Raw genomic sequence first — 14,262 nt, forward strand, 5'->3', positions numbered from 1 at the left:
CTTCCCCGACTAGGAAGTACTTGTTCGTCCACCGGTCATGATTTTAGATTTTAGGTCGTGAAAAAAAATTGATATAACTAAATAAAAAAAAGGGTCTTGTTAACTTTTTCCCTTAGGGCACAAGATAAGAAACTAAATAAAGAAATTTAACCTTAGAAATTATGCATTCATAACCTTAAAAGCTTAGAAACTTATCTTTCTAATACAATATTTATTGTTTAATTCTATTTTAAGATCCTTATCTTGTGCCCTAAGGGCACAAGTATAAAAAAATAAGGGGATCAAAATTGAAAAAAAAATTAAAATCACATAAAAATTATTCTCAACTTATTGATATTGTATTCCCTCAAAAGATTACACACATGAAACATATTATAGTTCCTAAACAAATCCCTAAAACCGCTAGAGGATGAAGCAACACCAACTGACCGAAACCCTAGCATTCGTTCCGCAACTTTTGGAATTCTCACTTCCGGTCAAGAAGTTCATCCTTAAAATCCACAGGTTGTGGAATTTTCTATTCTTAAACAAAAGGAAGAATCAACTTCAAATTCCATTGAAGTTTATGAATTTTTTATTCTCAAACACCAAGAGGCAGCCACTTCACCCAGCATCGGTGACTCATATTCCACTGGATATCATATCAGAAATACTATGTAGACTTCCCGTCAAGTCCCTCCTGCAATTCCGTTGTGTCTGTAAGTCATGGAATTCTCTAATCTCAAATGATCAAAGTTTTGCAAATAAACACCTTCGCATGTCAACCACATGCCACAAACTTATCACAAGCATTTGGATCCCCTCACAAGATGAGTTAACAGTAATTTCTTACCCACTGGACTCTGTTCCACTCCACTATAATTTCACCTATAACTGCAGGCAACTAGAGTATTCATCCATTAATCGAAAATATTGTGATCGTCTCGTTGCTTCATGTGACGGTCTCCTTTGTTTCTCAGTTGATAAACGCCATGCTCTTATTTGGAACCCTTCCATTCGAAAATTAAAGGACTTGCCTTCTTTAGAAATTCCAGATGATGATTATGGTGAAACTAAATATGCTTTTGGATATGATCCTTTCAATGATAATTACAAGGTTGTTTCTGTTTTTTACTAATTATCTAGTTACGATCTCAAAACTCAAGTTAAAGTTTATACTTTGGGAACTCTGGCTTGGAGAAGGATTAAGGATCTCCCTTCTATGATTCCTTATGGTGAACAAGGAATTTTCGTGGCCGGCACGGTTAATTGGTTGGCATATTACGGCCCGTGTGCCATTGTTTCTCTTGATTTGAGGAATGAATCTTATCAAGAGATTTCACAGCCAAATCATGGAATGTCTAACAAGTTGAACTTGTCCTTGGGTTTGCTTAGAGATTGTTTGTGCATATTTGCTCATTCTCACTCATTCCATGATGTTTGGCTTATGAAAGAATACGGAAATAAAGAGTCTTGGATTAAATTGATCCGACTTCCCTACTTTTACTTTGGCGATGATCCTGAATCCTTTCTTTGCATTCCCGAGATAAAATACATTTCTAAGGATGACAACCAAGTGCTTCTCAAGTTTCATAACCTTTATAAATTGAATTACTGGGTTGTTTATGATTCCAAAAATGATACTACAAAGACTATAAAGATTCAAGACTTCAGTTATGTACAGTCAAAAGTCTACGTTGAGAGTTTGGTATTACCTAAATTTTAATACTAGGACTTTGGATGTAGATGTTAAGCTATGTCATTTGAGTTTGGTAGCAAGGTTATCAAAATCGGGACTTTACTTCAAGTCGAAAGGGAGTAGCAAAATCGGGACCCGTAAAATCGCAATCAAAATCGAAGGATTTTACTCAAGGACTTTTGTAGAATCGATGTAGGATAGCAAAGTCGGGACTCGTAAAATCGCAATCAAAATCGAGGATTGTACCAAAACAAAAATAATGTTAAATATATGTTATAAATTGCATATAGTCATAAATGACTAAAGTTCAAAGTCCACAAAATACATATACATAAATGTGGGGGAAGTGAAAGAATGAAAATTTTTAGCCTTTTGGGTATTTATAGAACGGGTCATGAATTCAAATCGGGTCAATTTACAAACTGGGTCAAAAATTAACCCTTATAAAAAAATGAACAAAATCCTTCAAAATCCATCAAAATCCTGCGATTTTGAATGGATTTCACAATTTTGTGCGATTTTGTGCGATTTTGATAGGATTTTGTCTGTTTTTGGGACTTTGCTATGGATTTGAGTCGTTGAAGCTACACAAAGTCGCAAAAACCAGGATTTTGGGACTTAAGTCGGGTTTTTGATAACAATATTATGCTTGTTTTTCCTACCATTGACTTCGTTGATCATTGTTAATTAATGAAATTTGCATTTTCAGAAGTTCATGTGTTATTATCATTTGTTTGTTAGTTAGAGTTGTTGGTTCTTCATCATGCATAACAATTTCACATTGCTCACAATCACACATTGCATTAGATGGTGCCGTTTGATTTTATTAGATTGGATTTAGGATTTAGATGTTATGTCAAATCACTAGTATGTCCGTTAATACATATGCTGCTAATTAACTCTTGCGCATGCAAAATTCGTAATGTTTGATTCAAATCATCATCTAACTAAACTGAGTATGTTATACTACTACTGTGACACATGAAATTGGATTTCAATGGCAATCAATTTGTTCCCTTAGGCAAGGAAATATATTTACCAAGTGAAAAAGGGTTCAATTATATATGTTTTTTAGTGTTTGGATTTTCAGAAAAGTGTTTGGATTTACTATGTACATCTTTTTGCCATTCAAAAAAAAAAGTGTTTGGATTTTCTATTCTCCTTTATCATTTTCGAAGTGGGAAAAGAATAACTAGAATATTAATTGATAACTATTTATGGTTTTAAGTTTCAAGTTCAATCAACCTGCTCCAAACAAAATCTAACAATCTTGAAATTTAAAGAAAACAAGAAAGTGCAATAGGTTTTGTATATCATTATTGATTATTAATATTGACAGTATACTCACAAACTAAAGTTTATTGCATATACTTGGAATACGTACCAATAGTTGTAAAATTTATTTCAGAAACTTGGAAGGAAGATTTTATCACTGTGAATAAGTAGTTGATTTGATCACAGCATAGGAATTTAGTTCAACAATTTAGATTTCTCCTGTTTCTTAAAAAAAAAAATTAAGATCTCTCCTAACAAAAACAAAGGTGATCACCCAAGAAGAAACTTTCAGCATAAGAACTGAAACTAGGCCAAGGCAGTTTGAACTGGTAACAGCAATTTGTCAATACTGAGGTGAATAGCATTCAAAATTGGTGTGGTTGGTTTCAGTTATGTAGCATAACTTAAAAACATAATGTCCAAGCAAATACATATATTCTCTTATTTTTACTATTTCACAAAGCCATGGCATGACTTTTTTAATTTATCATCGATTTAGCAGTACACTAGCTAGTGAAAATTTGTTATCACATTGAATGTTTATCAATTTTTTTGCACTTAAATTAATTTCCTTTGAGTAGTTTGCTTGTTTATGTGTTGTTACCAAATGGGAGTTTGAGGGACAAGTTGCATACCTATAAAAGAAGACTCAGATGGTGTGGGAGACTTGTTAAGCACATGGATGTTAAATCTAGTAATATATTGATAAATGGAAGCCAAGGATTGGATTTGCCAAGATTGTGCAGGAAGGAGATGGAGGTGCAGGAGAGGATCCTTTGTTGTTGGAGGAGCTGCCTGCTCCATTGGGTTGGACAAAAAGATTGTTCCAACTCTTGTTTTGCCCCCTTCTTTGACAGTTCGATTTTAGGATAATTTGAATTTCATGTTTTCGTAATTTCTTGTTTGATTTTCGTGTGGGTTTCGTTTGTTTTTGCGATTTGTGTTTGTAAGATGCTGAGTTGGTTTTCTAATCTAGAGATTTGATTTTGAATTTTCTCTCATTTTCTTCAAGTTTGAACAGCTGAGTGTGTATGTTCAAAATTTAGGTATTTTGTCCTCTATATTCGGAGAATTATATAGCTGCTGGGTGTTGAGTCACCTGATAGGGTTTTCAACAATCTTACTGTCTCCCCGATTAGCTGACAGTAATTCTAAAATCTTGCATGATACTTGCGCTTACAATTCTAGCACTGTATCGAAGGGTTTCATTCAAAATGTTGTATGCAGCTTTTCTCGGTTATGTGAAATATTCCTTTTTTCCAAGTAGTAATTACTAATCGGTATGAATTTTGTTGCCCATATAGGATGCAGTTTTGTGTATAGGAATTTTGCTGAAGTGTACATTATGGCCTACTCTGCGGGGATTTCTTACTTTTTTTACAACTATTTTAAGATTTGGCAAAATTGAGCTTGAATGTTCTGCTCTAGGTGTTTGTATCATTAACCTTTTTTTCATTTGAACATGGAAACTTGTCGAAGGACTTTTGTGCATTTCCTAGTTCTGGGATTTACTACAGCGCGATGTATGATTTCTCAGTATTTGTTGTCTTGTTGTGTTTGTTTGTTTGTTCTAGACATAATCCTAATATAAGCAGAAATTGACGAATAACCTCCTTTTTCCTCAGCTCAATTTTCCCAAAAAACTCAGATTTTACTTCTTTGTATGTCCCAATTACTTCTCCTTTCTTTCTTTTCCTTTTGACTAATTATTCTATTCCCCTGCATCCAAACACTGAATTAGGGTTCGATCGTTCTCTCTTTCATCCATCATTCTCAAAATTTTCTCCAATGATATATAACTACAAGGTAGAACCTCTCTCCTTTCTAAATTTTCTCTTTGTATTATTCTTGAGCCAGGACAGATTTAGGGTTAAGGTCATTGTGATAATGTGCTCCCAGTGTGGAGGGTATCAATCAATTTGGAGCAGCGTGTTACAATATTGATTTATGCATAATCTATGGCCATGCAGTTGCTGATGGGAGATAGATATGGCTTATCATGGTTTGACCAATGTTTTTAATATGAAAGTAAAAACAAATGCGTTGTTCATTCAATATTATTTTATAGAGAAATTTCTTGCATATAATAGGCATGTTTCATTATGTTTGAATGATTTTACCTTTTACTCAGAAAATTCTTCAAAAGAACTGGATGCTAGCACCAGTAAAGGAGTGGATTATGAAATAGTGTTATGCTAAAAAAAATAAAAAATAAAAACTTCATATTAAGATTAACAATATATTCAACTTATTCAGCTCTAGGTATGTAGTTAGTTTTACACAATGGTTGGTACATGCCTGGTTTCTTAATGCATAAGTAAGAGTTATTCTTAAATGTTATGTTAAGAAAATAAAGGGTGCAATAATATCGGAGGTGCTGCTGTACTTATTTTCTTGATTTAACTTTCCAACAATCAAAGCAACCCCGTTTTGTGAGCATAGAAAGTGGAACGCTAAGCATCAATTTTCCAGTTGGATTGAATTTTAGTTTAATCATTGTTTCTTTTTCATTCATTTGTTAAGCAAACACATTAAAATTGTATGCTCTGTGTCCAATCTGATCAGGTTTTTTGGGTGCATGCTATTTTTTTTTAGTATGCCTTATTGGTAGTCAAAAGCCAATTTTGTATTGAATTTGAAAACACTCAAAATACATTTTTCTTATAAGTGTGAAATAAACAAATAAACAAAAGGCTCACTTAAATTGGGACAGAGAGTAAATTAAGATGTGACCCAACTAATGTGCATCTAATCTAAATTTCATGATGTTTACAATAAACTTTTTTTTTTTGTGGTGGTCCTTTTTTTTTTTTGTGGTGGTCGAGATTCGAACCCCGGACCTTGCATATATTATTATGCATTGTTCTTACCAACTGAGCTAAGCTCACGGGGAGAACATTAAACTTCTTTGAATACATATTATATATGAACTGAACTGATTATGGTATTACTTATTATAACAATACTATGCCATAATTGATCCAAAAAAAATAATACTATTCCATAGTTTTTTTAGGGATATTTGTGACGCCTGGTTTTGAGCATATTCAATTTTTTTTTCCGCATATAACCTTTATTCACAAATATGGAGGATCAATATAGTGACTCGTGAAATTGGATTTTAGCGGCAACGAGCACTTCAGCTAGTTTGCTTATGCAAGGAAATAGATTAGGTTAGTACACTTTTTAGTGTTTGCATTTTGTATTCTCCTTCATCCTGGGAAAATAATAACTAGAATATTAATAGGTAACTATATTCATGGCTTTAAATATATAGTTCACTCGTAAGGTTGTAAGTAGGTTTGTTCCTAACATTTTATGGGTCTTAGACCGAGTTTGAGAAAAGGACCCCTTTATATAATAGATTATAATTTTATTTTTTTTATAAATGGTGAATGATATATGCATTAATCATGACAATCCCATAATGCATGTTTTAAAATCCAAACTATACTGACACTCTAAAACATCGTGTTGTATATTGTTAACGAAAAAAAATGGGTCGGCCGAACCAACTGCAACAAAGCTAAGTAAAACGATAGCAGACATACCAAATTTTATATAAGTTCTATTATCTAATTTGATAATTCAATTGATTTATTACCTCTAAAATTTCTCAAAGAACTTCATTATTATCCCAGTAACATGAAAACATTTTATCACTTGTCAATAGAAAATGATATGTTACCTATCAAAAATCACAGCAAGACCAAATTAGTTGTCCAAAACATGAAACTTTTATGATGAAAGTCATATTATATTACGAAATCTCAATAAAAATTCATGTTAAATTCAATCTAAAACACCAAAAAAATCCTCAAAATAAAAAAATATATATATAAAAAAAAAACAAATTTGGTCTATGGGAAGGAGTAGATATTTTACGCTTTACGTGTTGCTTCTAAATTTTAAGATTTGGCTAATGAAATGTTGGGGGTTGAAAATGCTGAGTTGGGGGTCTGAAAATGAAAGGCTGTTGGTTGTAAAAAATAGGAGTGAAATGGCTGATGGTCTTAAATCTGCTAAATGTTTCGGCCCTCTTTGCAGTTATTGCTATTTATACCACATTTAATCCCAGTATTTTTATATACACCCCCGTGTAATAAAAAGTTGGGCCCTACGCCGCCGCACCCCCGGATTATGTCTTGGGTCGGCCCTGGTTGTAAGGTCAACTTCTGCTGTCGGCATGAGAACCTCTTTTATGGGTGATTTATAAGTTCTCTCATATTAACGTTCATTGAGCTTTGAGATCTGTCATGATCATGATGAGCCCTCGAAGCCCAACTCGTCTAAACTTTATTTCTTAAAAATATATATATTGTTCAATCATATCCAAAAGAAATATATAGTTCAACAAACCTGCTCTAAATATTGTGTGGCACAACATATTTAAAAAATAAAAATAGTTTGTCGTGCGACATAAGTGGTAGATGTTTGAGTTTCTTAACCATTTGATTCATGGTTTCATTTCATCTCTGACTCGTGCATATGTAAAAACGTATGTTTGCAGCAATAAATCCGAATTTCAATTGGATTAGACGTCTTCGCATGTGTGGTAACTTGATATCATTGTGGTGAACCTCCTAATTCAGTAACATATTTTAATTTGTTATCCCCTTGCATAATGCATATTCACTGAAGCTTGCCTTCTCAATATATTTGCTAAAATAAATGAGTTTTGCTAACTAGTATTCTAAGGTACTCTTTAAGGATTATTAATTAATAAAATATTTATTAAAAAAATCAAATACTTGAATTTCCAATGCATATATATATTAAATTTCTATAAAAACAACCCACTTGGGTTAGCCTGGTGGTATTGGCTTGGCCTTAGGAGTGTGCTCCTCCTTAAGGTCTCAGGTTCAATTATCTCCGGGGCTAATTTCGGTGGGCTATTTAGCTTCTTCAAAAAAAAATTTCTATAAAAACTTCCTATTACAGAGGATTAAAGAGTTAGGGCACTCATTAGCTTTCTTAAAAAAAATCTGATGAAATGGTTGTACTGGTACTGTACAATCTATTTGTGGCATTTTGTATCGAGAGATGACTTTATTACAAAACCTATATGAATATATGCAGTACATGATCACCATGTCAAGTTAATATTGTGAAGTTTCTCACTATATAGATCTAATGTAACAATGTTGGGTTGGTATATATTAGGATAAAGTTATGCTAATATTAGTAAATGATGTTAAGTTCAACTTCTTTGTACCACGAGTCATGTATTATCTTGTGTACTCAGTCTTAAAGAAAATATCTGATCATAGTAATCATGTTCACCAACACAGAATTTATTAGGTCAGTGGTTTTTATTGATATCATGATATGTATGTTATTGAGAAAGTTAGAGTAGCTAATTGGTATAAAGAATCCTGCTCATGGATAGCATAGCATTGCCACTGGGGCATTATCGTTGCACATAACAAAGGCAGATACATCAGTCCTTGCAAATGCAAGCTAATTCCATTGAAAAGCATGGTTTTATTGTGGCTTCGGTTGAGTTTGACAATATCCTACATTTTTTTTTTGGGTTAAATATGTTTTTGGTCCCTATAAATATGTCAACTTTTTGTTTTAGTCCCTCTAAAATTTTCCTTCAACTTTTAGTCCCTATAAAATTTTCAATCACTACTTTTGGTCCCTATTTTTAATTTAATTTTTGTATTTTTTAATGAAATTGTGTAGAAATGTGTAAAATATTCTAAAAAAATTTCATAAAAAAAAAATTAGAATTTTTTAACAAAACACAAATTAAATATGAATTTTTAACCTTAAAACATATAAAAATTCATATTAAATTCATGTTTTGTTAAAAAATTCTGAATTTTTTTTGAAGTGATTCTTATAATATTTTGAATTTTTCTTATAATATTCCGAATTCTGAATTTATTAAATAATATGAACTCTACATATGAGTTTACTTTAAAAGAGGAACCAAAAGTGAAGATTGAAAATTTTATAGGGACTAAGAGTTGAAGGAAAATTTTAGAGGGACTAAAACGAAAAGTTGACATATTTATAGGGACCAAAAACATATTTAACCCTTTTTTTAACAAGACAATATCCTACATTAAATACTTAATCTAGCACTTGAACCATATCAGGTTCCTTTTTTGAGTTATTTAGGTGGTCTTTCTCGTATTGAGGCTATGGAAATAATGGCATTGTTTCCTTTTTCTACCACAATTGTTGTTGTTGTTTCAAAAGGTATGCCTCTAGGCTCTAGCTATGACAATGAGCCTTGCATTTTATATATGGAAAAGGTCAAGCATGCACAAGCACCATGGGATAACTCGTTTTTTTTTTTTTACTAAGTCAATCTAACCCACCAAAAATAGCATGGGGAAGAATCGAATTGATACGTTGAGATGAACACGCTCTAAGGTCTCAAACCAACACCATCGGAACAACCCAAGTGAGTTATTCCGATACATAAATGATAGGAATTATCCATTTCTTATCTGAATTGCTGAGAAATAGTTGTCAAATCCTTACATATTGCTGTATATTCTTTTAGTAGAGAAAACTTCCTTGTTAGTTGCACGGTATTTGGCTGATAGACACTAGGTTGTCAATTTTCATCGCACTTTTCTTGGCAAGTAGAAGCTCACGAGTTTATTTTTGGGAAGTCAAGAATCCCTTTGCATGGTATGTATATCTTTCCCACCGTCCCTTGTAGATAGCTATTGGATCATAATCGGTCCTAACTAGACTGGTCCCAAGTTACTCGGCCCATAATAATTCATACATGTTTATCACATGAGTTTGTTCTCTTTTTTATGATCCACGATATACAAGTCTTCCAATCACCAGGTTGTGATCAGGTCAATATACACCATCTAATTCACTTTCTATAATCAATTGAATGTATATTCAAGCATACTTAGAGTTCATTAGTCGCTTAAGTTTAATTACTTGATTTAATTATGTGATTTTAATCTAACCAAAATTAGGGCAAATAATAACCCTAATAACTTTGGAAGATAAAGTAATTTAGAGCCTGTTTGGTTCAGCTTTTGGCTTGCCAAAAGCAATTATAAACAGTGCCAAAAGCAATTCTAGCCAAAAGCAACATGTTAGGTTTGGCTTTTCAGAATTGCTTTTATCCTCCAAAAGCAATTCTCCATGAAGCTACAAATCCTAGCTTCTAGCTTTTCTAGAATCAATTATAAACAGTAAATTTTATATTTTATTATTACAACCTATTATTTTCCTTTATTGCCCTTTATCAATTCTCCTTCTTTATCAATTCTCCTTTAGCTATGTCTATTTTAGTAATTATACATTCAAAAGCAATTCTACATAATTGTATCCAAACATAAATCAGTTTGTTTAATCAATTCTACATAATTGTATCCAAACATAAATCAATTCTCTCAGAATCAATTCTATCAGAATCAATTCTGTCAGAATCAATTATATTCAAAGCTGAACCAAACACACAATTAGAAGAGGAAGAATTTTATAATATCATGTGTTTGTCTCAAGCATACCATATTATTAATTGTGGTTTTTTCTTAACTCATTGATTCCTAAAGAAATGGTAATACAGAGTTTCATCGAGAAATAAGTAAAGTTTGATGAAAAATATATAATAGCCATTTAATTTGAGCTTGAGTTATCCCGATTAATTCGCTTTTAACTGGAGTTTATTAATCACTTGAGTTTAATTACTTAATTTAATTATGTGATTTTAATCTAACATAAATTAGGGCAAATAGTACCCTCATAACTTTGGAAGATAAAGTAATTTTATAGTTGATAACTAACACAATTAGTTTGTTTCAAGAAAGTTGTTTTACAATTGCCATCCATTTTTGTTGACTGTTTTGTTATTTCAAAAATCATGTCCCTAATTTTTGTTTGGGCTATAAAAGAAGAGTGTCAAATATGGTATGATATAACTCCTTTTCAAATTGTTGTTCAAATGCATCTTGATATATTTAGAGGCTCTAGTTCTTTTTGGCTATGAGTAATTGATGGTCACAGACATGAAGCATCCTCTAAAATGTGTTACATGCTTTTAGATCACTCATTAACTATACTATATAGTGTGGTCTGCCACTTTATTAAATGTAATCTTTAACTTCTACATAGCCAATCATGACCCTTATTCCTGGTGGATGTGGAAAGTTTGTGAACCTTATTTGCTCCCCTTTTCCAACTTGGTCAACCCCTGATATATCTCATCAACAAAAAAGGTCCCCTATCACATGTTTGGTTACTTGAGTCCCAATGTCCCTTTTCTTTTGCCAATTACTCAAAGATACATCACAATAACATGTCAACTCATATTCCCTTTAGAGGCACAGTGACAGCAGAGACAAAACACATACATGCCCATTATAGCTTCTTGTCTCGATTTCAAATTTCAAAAATAAATTCGATCGTCTTTTTTACTTTTATTGCATGCACACATTGAAAAGTTCATTTACCATAGTGTGTGAATAAAAAGACTAGTGTAGGTTTGAATTAGGGATAACAATTGGACCCAAGCCCAATGGGCACCCGCAAAAAATACTCATGGCGGGCGGGTAAATACCCGCATTGTTGGGTATGGGCTTGGGCACGGGTAATTACCCGCAAATTTGAACGAGTATGGGTGCGGGTACGGGCACTCTAGTGCCCACCCCGCCCCATGCCCGCACATTATATAGACTATACCAATAATTTTATTTATTTTAAATTTAGTTAATTAATCCTAAGTCTTTGATATTTATTGTAATATGCACTTGTTTTTTATATTTTAGATGCTTTTTATTTGGCAAAATAATATGATGCGTAATATTTCATATGTTGATTTAGCATATTTCATATCATATTTTAATTATGTTGTGATATTTTTTGTTATTTATTATCTTTTTCTTGTGAAAGTGCGGGTAATGGGTGCGGGTACGGGCACTTAGATACCCATAGGGTATGGGGACGGGCACCAAACTTATTGCCCATGAGGGTATGGGCTCGGGTATGGGGATTTTCTTAAAACGCGGGTATGGGGATGGGCACTATGGTACCCTGCCCAATGGGTACCCATTGCCATCCCTAGTTGGAATTCGTGGAAGATGTCTATATTTAGTGTTTGACAGTCCTTCGAATAACATTACTTATGGTGGAGAGAATATATGAAAAATCAAGTTTGCGAGTGTGTTTGGATGAGAGAATTTTATTAGGCAATGTAATTTTAGAAAGTAATTCAACTCAATTTAAAGAATTTTCAAAACGATGAGATTTATGAAGTATTTTGTTGAAGCTATATTTAAGAAGTCATTTATCATGATTTAATTGGTAGGGACAATGCAGGGCCAGATTTGAATTCTAGATTATAATATCCAGTTTTTCATCTTAAATGTAAAATTTCTATCACTAGATTCCTTGAAAAAAAATACTATGTTTAAGAAATTTCAAACATCTCCTAAAAACAAAACAAAACAAAAAAATTGAAAGTTCTTATTTACTCTATAATCTATATAATGTGAATCTCAAATTGGTCCTAATATAATTCTTTAAAATAATGCAAATTTGTTCTTATATTTTTCAAAAATTTAAGCATTGGTCCCTATATTGTCAAGCTTTATAAATTATCCCCTATAATTAATAATTTTAAAGTTGCAAATTGCTCACTATAAATTTTCAAATTTTCTAAATTGATCCTTCAATTTTCATATATTAAAATTGGTCCCTCTTTTTGAATGTCATAAAAATAATCCAATAAAGTATACGAATTAAAAATTTATATTTCATTCAAACCAACAAAAATAATATAAACATTTAAGCTGTTCGGGCTATTTTGAACCGCGGTGGGGGGCCATGGACGTGCGTTTTGCTAATGCCACAAATAGTAGCTTCTTGTTTTTTCACGGTACATGCAGTGTTTTCATTTCTTTAGAATTTTCAATTATCTCATTCAAATAACACTTTAAAGTTGTTGGCTTAGTGTCTGTTTGAAGTGACGTTTTATGAAGCAAAAGCACATCTGCACACTTTACAATGTAATTCTGCTGTGATTTTAAGAAGCTGAAAATTGAAACTTCGGTGATAAAGTGGTTTTTTACTATGATATTAAGCAAAACGTGATTTGCAGCCGTCCATCCAAACATGCACTTAGTGTAACATAACTGATCTTGTATCTAACATGTTAAGGGTTTGAGTCTAGTTCATTCGATCCCTTCGAGTAAATAAAAAGTGTATGTGGTCCTCCATTCCTCTCATCTTGTCACGCTGGTGGAAGTTGAATCAATGAGCAAATGTAACCCATAAGGAGATGAGTAAAGGAATATGTCTTGAAATGGGAAGGCATAATTTCTTACAAATTCTTCAAAAATGCCAGAAAGGATTGAAAAACAAAGTGGGATGGAATGTGTGGACCTCTCAATAAGCCTTGCCATCTTCCAACCCACTAGCAAACTATCATTATGTCTAAGTTCAATATTTGATGGTCAAACAAATCTAACCTCTTAAAAAACTTTCCCATTTATTCTTCTTTTAATTGTTTATGTTGTTAGAGTATGGTTATATAATTCTAGTGAACGATTTGATTACACGTAACAAGATCTATATATTGAAATAAAAGTTTAGGGTGTGAAAAGTTAAAAATAGTATTGTGCTAAAAAAATGTGAAAAACATATGCCAACCCAACCCACCTCATTGGCTGGCCCATCTACGCCACGAGAAATGTGTTTACACTGATTTTATTCCCCATTCCAACCTTGGTGCGCCTATCAATTCAAGTTATGAATATTCTTCTTTAATATGCTTTGATGATGATATATAGATCTTTAGTATGATAACAAGTGTCTTAAGAGTATTTGTTAAGAAGTCTAGAGTAGAAATTTTATTTTGAGAATTGTGTATTCAACATATAACAAAATGTTAACAAGTATCCTTGCTCTAAGGACACTTCTTAAGAAATTTAAAGTGGATATTTTATTTAAAATTGATATTATCTATGCTATTTGATTTGTTAACTATAGAAATAAAGTTTTTCTAAACTATTTTCCATATATTAGTATAATTCATCAGTCACTTTTAAAATGCGAACGAGAATGATTTTGTGGAGATTAATTTGATAATTAAAAAAAAATAGTTTAAAGACAATCACTAAAGTTTTACTTTTTTTACTATAAAAGACAATCATTGAACTTAAAAATTGTTTAAATTGATAGAGTAAAAAAATATAATTCATCTGGAGTGATCAGAAATATTGGCTTGTGTCAATTGTCTAGGTGCAAGTTGAGAGGGGGTATCTGCAATCACCCTGTGACCCTGATGATGACATAGGTATATTGAAAAGATAAAAGTTTGATAA

At 32.2% G+C, this 14,262-nt stretch overlaps 1 pseudogene; it reads left to right on the plus strand.

Moving 5' to 3' along the window:
* Window positions 1-409: 409 nt before the first annotated feature.
* Window positions 410-1,705, plus strand: LOC146955530 (F-box/kelch-repeat protein At3g23880-like; annotated as a pseudogene).
* The last annotated feature ends 12,557 nt before the right edge of the window (window positions 1,706-14,262 follow it).

This window comes from Medicago sativa, chromosome 1, assembly GCF_051527215.1.
Source record: "Medicago sativa cultivar Bolivia chromosome 1, Bolivia_mono, whole genome shotgun sequence".
Taxonomy (NCBI): domain Eukaryota; kingdom Viridiplantae; phylum Streptophyta; class Magnoliopsida; order Fabales; family Fabaceae; genus Medicago; species Medicago sativa.